We start from the raw sequence: 7816 nt of genomic DNA, 5'->3' as shown, positions 1-7816 counted from the left end.
GGGAAGGTGGCTCAGTGGTAGAGCGCTTGCCTTGCATGCCTGGGGCCCTGGGTTCGATTCCCCAGCACCACATAAGCAAAAAGAAAAAAGCCGGAAGTGGCGCTGTGGCTCAAGTGGTAGAGCGTTAGCCTTGAGCTGAAGAGCTGAGGGACAGACAGTTTCCAGGCCCAGAGTTCAAGCCCCATGACCGGACCCCCCCAAAAAAAATAGAAAAAAAGAAAGCTGAGTGCAGAATGAAAAGAAACTAGACTTGTGATCACCCATGGCAAAATCGTCCAGTCCTGCAATAGTGCAAAGACCCTGAGGCAGAAACAACTTTGGAGAACAGCAAGGCAGCCAGAAGAGTCAGTGGAAGGGGACAGGATGACACTGGAACAAAGGTTAGGACAGAGAACAAGGTTAAGTGGTAGATACTAGATTTTATTCTTCATCTTTGTGAGAATCTAATGAGATGTCAGTGGGAAAGCAGACTGATGGGAGATTCTTCCATGTCCTCCCTTCCTGCCCCAGGACTCTTCACCCACTGTGGCTATCAAGTGTGAGGGACACTTAGGACATAATCCTCAGAAAGCAGAGGTCAATTGAACAATTTCCATAACTATCACTAGGTGAGTCAAAAAAAGAGAAAAGGACAAAATCCAGATCTGACTCCTGGCATCCAGTTTCCCAACCCATGCTAGGTTCTAGTACCTCACAATGCTGTTTACTGTACTGCAAACCTGTATAGAGGACCTGGGAGAAAAGGGTGTCTCCTTCTCGGAGAGGAACCAGTCAGAGTTCCTTTCCAACTACTATGTCTGAAACATCTGTGGTTTGCTTCCCCCAAACCTGGCTATGCATCAGTATTACCTGGGAAATGGATTCAAAATGAAAAGCTCCAGACTCTACCCCACCCCCCACCCCAGTCCTCCTAAATAAAACTCAGCTGGGATGGAGCCTGAGTATTTGTACATTCAGAAAGGTAATTCTGACAACCATTCAGGCTCAGAAGCACTATCATTAATCATTTCATCCAGATGTCAAACATCTGCATGAAATCTAAACCTCTTAGGCAGAGGCTGAGGAGCTCTGTGTAGGGCCAGCTCCTACATGCTCACCTTCATAGGCATCACCGTGTTTGATCTTTACAACAACCTAAGACTAGACACAGTTATCATTGTCACCTCCATATTAAAAGATTGAAGCTAAAGAAAAGTGACATCCCAGGGTCATGCTGGTATCTCACCATCCCTTTGCATCCTTCTCTTTTACTCGGGCTTTTGCTCTTCAGTTCAACACTGTCTGAGCAAATGGATAAGGAGACAGCAGCTTCCTCTCTACCTCTGTGGACAGCAACATCATCAGCTTTACTGAGGTTATGCCCTTCCTCTGCCCTGGGCTGTGATAAGAATCTGCATTACTGGGCTGGAAGAAGGATTAGGTAAGGGCTTCAGGACAGCTATGGAAATGAATGCTCTTAGGCTCAAAATTCAGTTCTCTCTCTTGAGATATGTAGCTCAGTCTCTTGCCTCTGCTTTCCAATGTGCACTGTCTGATACCCAACCTTTTCTTTTTCTCTTTTTAAGCTCTCTAACGTTGAACATGTTAGTTAATTTCCCTTATCTAAGATTTACTCATCTGAAAATGAGGATAATCGTAGTAGTGGTTATTATAGGCTCTTATGATAAAAAGCAGATCATATATATTAAGGAAAATAGGATGCCTGACACATAATAGGTAGATTCAATGAAGCTGTTGTGAACAATATTCTTTTTCTCCTCCTTTCTCACCTCCCCCTTCCTTCCTTCTTTCCTTTCCTCTTTCTCTCCTTCCTTTCCCTTTCACTTCCCATCTCTACTTTTGCCTTCCATTCCCTTCCCTTTCCTAGTGGTAACTTGAGTAAATAGTTCTTTGTCATAGGCCAGCCATTCTCAAGAGATGAAGTGCTCCTTGATGAGAGATATCATGCTTATCAATGAAACGGTAAGTTTGGAATCTAAATTTGCAATCTAAAAATGCAATCTTTTCTCCCAACTAAGAAAACCACATGCCCTGGGGGTGAGTCCAGTTCCCCCAAACTTGAAGGTCAAATTCAGGGAGAGGGCTTCCTCCTAGTCCCAAGCTGGCTCTCTCACCCTAATTCAGTTACTTAGGTGCATTACAATCCAGGCCTGCCCTTTAGAATCCTCTTGCACTTCCTTGTGCTAGCCAGGAACACCTGAAGGTATGTGCTCCACAGACACCTGGATTGTTTGGGACCAGGATCTATTTGGACAAAGAATATGAATAGATGAGGTAGAGAGAGGCTGGTTTGGGGGAGAAAATATCCAGAAATCCTTGTTATCTCAGAATTTGAGGTGGGGGGCATTTAGAACATGCTGATTTTCCTGCTATTTTCTTCTATGCCCAGGCTTATTTCTATGGCTTTAAATGATTAACAGACATAGGACTTTGTCCTTCAGCCATTCTCTAGCACAAATGAATGTCTGCCAGCAGAGAGGGGGGCAAGTGATTCCTCCCTCATCACACAATCTATCATTTTCTTCAAGCTTCAGATTCCTGATGTGTTATAGTAAGGTCCTGGTCAGTGATGTCCATCATGAGTTGTTTTCTGTCATGCTGCTGTCAAAGGGCTTGCTGAGACAGTTCTGGGAAAATCTATGGTGCCTGATCTACAAGATGTGATAGTCTTTTTCTCTGTGACTCAGCTTCTTTGCCTGTAAGTGGGGAGAATAGGGGTCGATTTACAGAGTTCTTGTGGCAATTGAAGGAGAAAGCATCTCTGAAGTGCTTGGTAAAATGCAATGCTCTATATAAATAGCTCAGTACGCTTGTTACTGTTTCCAGTGCTTAACCTTGGAATGCAATCACATCATACTTTCTACCAGGAATGTGTAAAGTTAGTTCCTGGTAGGAAGGCAATCAAGGGCTAGCAGTAATTGAACAACCATTTATTCTTTATAACTAAGGTCGGTCTATGACAATGGGTTGAAAAGAAAGAGCTACTGCCCTCTATGGGACATTCTAGGGATTTGTGGAGAGTTTCTGGTTGTCACTGAGAATTCTCAGGCATTTGAGAGAAAATGGGGTCAGGCCTACATAATTAATTTATGCCCCACATTTCAAGCTCTCTGTGTGTGTGTGTGTGTGTGTGTGTGTGTGTGTGTGTGTGTGTGTGTGTGTGCTGATCCTGGGGGTGAACTCAGGGTCTAGGCTCAAGGCTAGCACTATACTGCTTGAACCACAGCTCCACTTCTGGCTTTTTGTCAATTTATTGGAGATAAGAGTCTCCCGGTTTTTCCTTCCCTGGACTGGCTTCAAACTATGAACCTCAGATCTCAGCCTCCTGTGTAGTTAGGATTGCAGGCATGAACCACTGCATCTGGCTCAAACAACTTTTGAGTATTCTGTGGGACACACATCTCAGTGAAAAATTTGATCATAATTACTTGAATCTAGAACTGTCTCTAATTTATACAAGGCTCTAAGTAGAGTTTTTGCATTGATTTTATCAGGAAGAAAATAAGCACCGACTGTTCATTTCCGTGATATCTGAGTTGTCAATATACCTATAACTTCTTTTTTGTTGTTGTTGTTTGTCATAGGGCTTGAACTTTAGGCCTGGGTACTGTCCCTCAGCTCTGCAGCTCAAGGCTAGCACTCTACCACTTGAGCCACAGCACCACTTCCAGTTTTTTGGTGGTTTATTGGAGATAAGAATCTCACGGACTTCCTGCCCGGGCTGGCTTTGAACTTTGATCCTCAGATCTCAGCTTCCTGCATAGCTAGGATTACAGGCATGATCCACCAGTACCTGATTATACCTATATCAATTTTAAAAGCTGTCCCATCTCAGGTAAGTCTGAATAGGTTAAATCAAGGGGCCACTTCTCGGAGATTTCTGGAGTAGTTATTGTAAAAAAATAAAAAAACAACTTTATGTAATGAAATTATACACACAAGGGGAGGTATGGTTCAAGTGGTAGAGCACTAGCCTTGAGTGAATAAGCCAAGCAAGAGTTCTAGGCCCTAAGTTCCAGTCCCCAAGCAAAGTCCCCACATCACCCCCCAAACCAAAACAAAACATCTGAAGGCAGGTATCTAAGGCTAGTAAGGAAGACTGCCTCACAATTTATATATACACTTTTTTTTTTCAGACCAGGTTTTAGTTATGTAACCCTGGCTAGCCTAAACATGAACTTTCCCTACCTCAGCTTCTCAAAGTGAGTTTTTGTTTTTAATGACAGTGCCAAGCACTGCCAGTTCCAAAACTGAATTCAGGAGGCAAGCACCTTTTTTCCTTGGTTTTCTTTTTCTTTTTTTTCGTGGTGCCAGTGCTAGGGCTTAAACTAAGGGCCTTACTCTCTTGCTTGGCTATTTGCTCAAGGCTGGTGCCCTACCCCACTTGTAGATGTTTTTTTTTTTTGGGTCCGGTTGCGGGGCCTGAACTCTGGGCCTGGGCGCTGTCCCTCAGCTCTTCAGCTCAAGGCTAGCGCTCTACCACTTGAGCCACAGCGCCACTTCCGGCTTTTTTCTTTTTGCTTATGTGCTGCTGAGGAATCGAACCCAGGGCCTCAGGCATGCAAGGCAAGCACTCTACCACTGAGCCACCTTCCCAGCCCCCCACGTGTAGGTTTTTGCAGTTTAATTGGAGGTAGGAGTCTCAAGCACTTTTCTGCCCAGGCTGGCCTAGGGTGCAATCCCCTTATGTGTGCTTTGCTATGTTACTCGGGATGATAATTGCACACCACTGTTCGCAGACACAGTGCTTCCCCTGCAGCTGGGATAGCAGTATACTATTGTGCCTGGCCATTAAATGAGATGAAGTTTTGTGAACTTTTATGCTGGCCTTCAACTGTGACCACCAATCTCAGCCTTGTAAATGGCTTAGAGGTTTTAGCCAGACTGTACCCAGACCCAAGTGAGTATTTTAAAATTCATTTTCTCTTTTTTATTAATTGGGATATTGGTTGAGGTTTTGTCTTTTTGGTGATACTGGGGTTTGAATTTAGGACACAGGAACCACATCTCCATCCCTTCTTGCTTTAGTTTATTTATTTGTCAGTCATGGGACTTGAACTCAGGGCCTGGATACTGTCCTTGAGCTTTTTCCGCTCAAGGCTAGCACTCTACCACTTCTGGTTTTCTGGTAGTTAACTGGAGATAAGAGTCTCATGAACTTCTCTGCCTGAGCTGGCTTTAAGCCATGATCCTCAGATCTCAGCCTCCTGAGTAGCTAGGATTACAGGTGTGAGCCACCAGTGCCTGGCTTAGTTTTTATTTAATGATTTAGCCCCTAAATTTTTGTATGTATAGATCTATCTAGTTTTTGTTTGTTTGTTTGTTTTTGCCAGTCCTGGGGCTTGAGCTCAGGGCCTGGGCACTATCCTCGAGCTTCTTTTGCTCAAGGCTAGTACTCTACCACTTGAGCCACAGCGCCACTTCTGGGTTTTTCTGTTTATGTGATACTGAGGAATTGAACCCAGGGCTTCATGCATGCTAGGCAAGCACTCTACCACATTCTCAGCCACCCCTAAACTTTTAGTAGCATCAAATTAGTTTACAATAGGTTTTATTTAGACATGACAATATGCATAATAATGTTTCTTGATCAGATTTATCCTTCATTATTGTCTCTCATCTCTCTTCCCCCCTTTGTCTTGCATGTTTGTACAACATCAGAGATTCTCCCCCTTCTGCTTTTTGATTAGCTGGGACCACAGATGTAAACTACCATATCTGGACTGTTTTCTGAGATTGGGTCTTACCAATTTTATTCCAGGGCTGGCCTATATCCACCTCCCAAGTCTCAGGGATTAAAAGCATGTGCCAATCCACCTGGCTCTGTTTGTGCGTTTATTTTGTGAAACAGCATCTATGTAGCCCACGCTGGCTTCATCTCCTGTCTCAGCTGGGAATTAGGTGCTTAATTGTATCTGGCTCCAGGGTATTGATTTTTTACAGAGCAAATATACAGTTATGGTATTAGATTTGAACTTCATTTCAGGATAGTAAAGAACTATTCACAATATATTTTTGATAGAAGGAAATATTGATTTTTAAATTAAATTTTTATTGTTTTTAATAAAGGTAATGCACTGAGGGGTTACCGTTTCATGACTCAAGTAATGAGTACATTTCTTTTTGACAATATCACCCCTTCCTTTGCTCTCTCCCAACTTTTCCCTCCCATCCTCACCCACAGGAAATAATTATTTTTAAAAGATTTAGAGCTATTTACACAAGAGATACACAAGGTAAGCCCTCCTATATATATCCTTTGAAAAAGTATTCTGAGCTGGGTGCCACTGGCTCATACCTGTAATCCTAGCTACTCAGGAGGCTGAGATCTGAGGATAGCAGTTTGAAGCCAGTCTGGGTAGGAAAGTCTGAGACTCTTATCTCCAATTCACCACCAAATGCCAGAAGTGAAGTTGTGGTTCAAGTGACAGAGTGAAAAAGCTAAGGGGCCAACACCCAGGCTCTGAGTTCAATCCCCAGTACTAGCACACCCCAAAATATACAGTCTCATATATAAATTCTTTTTTTTTAAAGCAATTTTATAGCTTTATTTGACACGAATTCTCATTCACATTGACTGTCTGTAGATTTTTTTTTTTTTTTTGGGTCCGGTCGTGGGGCCTGAATTCTGGGCCTGGGTGCTGTCCCTCAGCTCTTCAGCTCAAGGCTAGCACTCTACCACTTGAGCCACACTCGCCACTTCCAGCTTTTTTCTTTTTGCTTATGTGGTGCTAAGGAATCGAACCCAGGGCCTCATGCATGCAAGGCAAGTGCTGTACCACTGAGCCATTTTCCCAGCCTGTCTGTAGATTTTTGAATGTGGTAACAGGACATAGGTTACCAGAGCATAGAGCTTGTTTGGGGAGTCTTCATCCTCATTCCGGTTTCTAGATAGCGGCACACAGATCCAGTAGTGGACATTCCTTATTCCTTTGGCCCACACAGCTTTGTTGAGCCTGGTATCGATGCGCATATCTGGAGTCCCCATCTTCTTCACGGCAAACTTCTGGATCTCTTTGAGTGCACGAGGAGCACGCTTCTTAAAGCCCACTCCATGGATGCGCTGGTGAATGTTGATGGTGTATTCACAGGTCACCACCTTGTTGATGGCACAACGGCCCTTTTTCTTCTCACCACCCTTCTTTGCGGGAGCCATTCTGCCGGGCCCAAGTTGGAAAGGATAAATTCTTCTTATAGTATGGTCTTGGTGTCTATCTGGTATAGTAATTCCTTTTATTAGATATGACAAGCATGGAACTCATGGATTCCATAGCCAAGAAGCTCAAATTAAGACCATGTGTTCAGTTGTAATGTTATTTCTAACCCAGGATTTTGAGGATGGTTTCCTTTGTCCATAATTTGATTTTATTCTAGGGCTCTTTAAACATTCTTTAGATATATACCTGTGTCTATGTCTTCTGTTATAAAATACCTTTCAATCTTTTCTGGAATCAGGGAGAACATAAATAATGAATATGAAACTCAACTATTACCAGTTTTCTTCTTCCTACTTGAGTGTAGAAGTCTTAGGCCAGAGAGGACTGGAAAGGCTGAGTCTGAGCAATTTATGGCAGACCCAGGTGGTCTCTTCCTACACACTCCATCACCCTGGTTGCATCCTCTTTCCCTCCAGATGCCTTCAACTTCATCTTTGTGCCAGAATATGGGCATTGTGAGAAGTAATTATATTATATTTTATTTTTTATTATTTTTTGGGGGGGTCTGGTGGTGGGGCCTGAACTCTGGGCCTGGGCACTGTCCCTCAGCTCCTCAGCTCAAGGCTAGCGCTCTATCACTTGAGCCACAGCGCCACTTC

The 7816-nt window shown here is 43.5% G+C and overlaps 1 pseudogene across 1 annotated transcript in view; it reads right to left on the bottom strand.

Annotated features, from left to right (window-relative positions):
* LOC105988637 overlaps nt 1-7179 on the bottom strand; it is a 9918-nt pseudogene extending 2739 nt beyond the window's left edge. Inside the window, exon 1 of the transcript XR_001175210.1 lies at nt 6780-7179. The product of XR_001175210.1 is annotated as an uncharacterized LOC105988637 (transcript). The remainder of the gene's footprint in view (nt 1-6779) is intronic.
* Nucleotides 7180-7816: the final 637 nt, after the last annotated feature.

Source organism: Dipodomys ordii, unplaced genomic scaffold, assembly GCF_000151885.1.
Source record: "Dipodomys ordii isolate 6190 unplaced genomic scaffold, Dord_2.0 Scaffold50, whole genome shotgun sequence".
Taxonomy (NCBI): domain Eukaryota; kingdom Metazoa; phylum Chordata; class Mammalia; order Rodentia; family Heteromyidae; genus Dipodomys; species Dipodomys ordii.
This window is presented reverse-complemented; position numbering and strand designations above follow the sequence as displayed.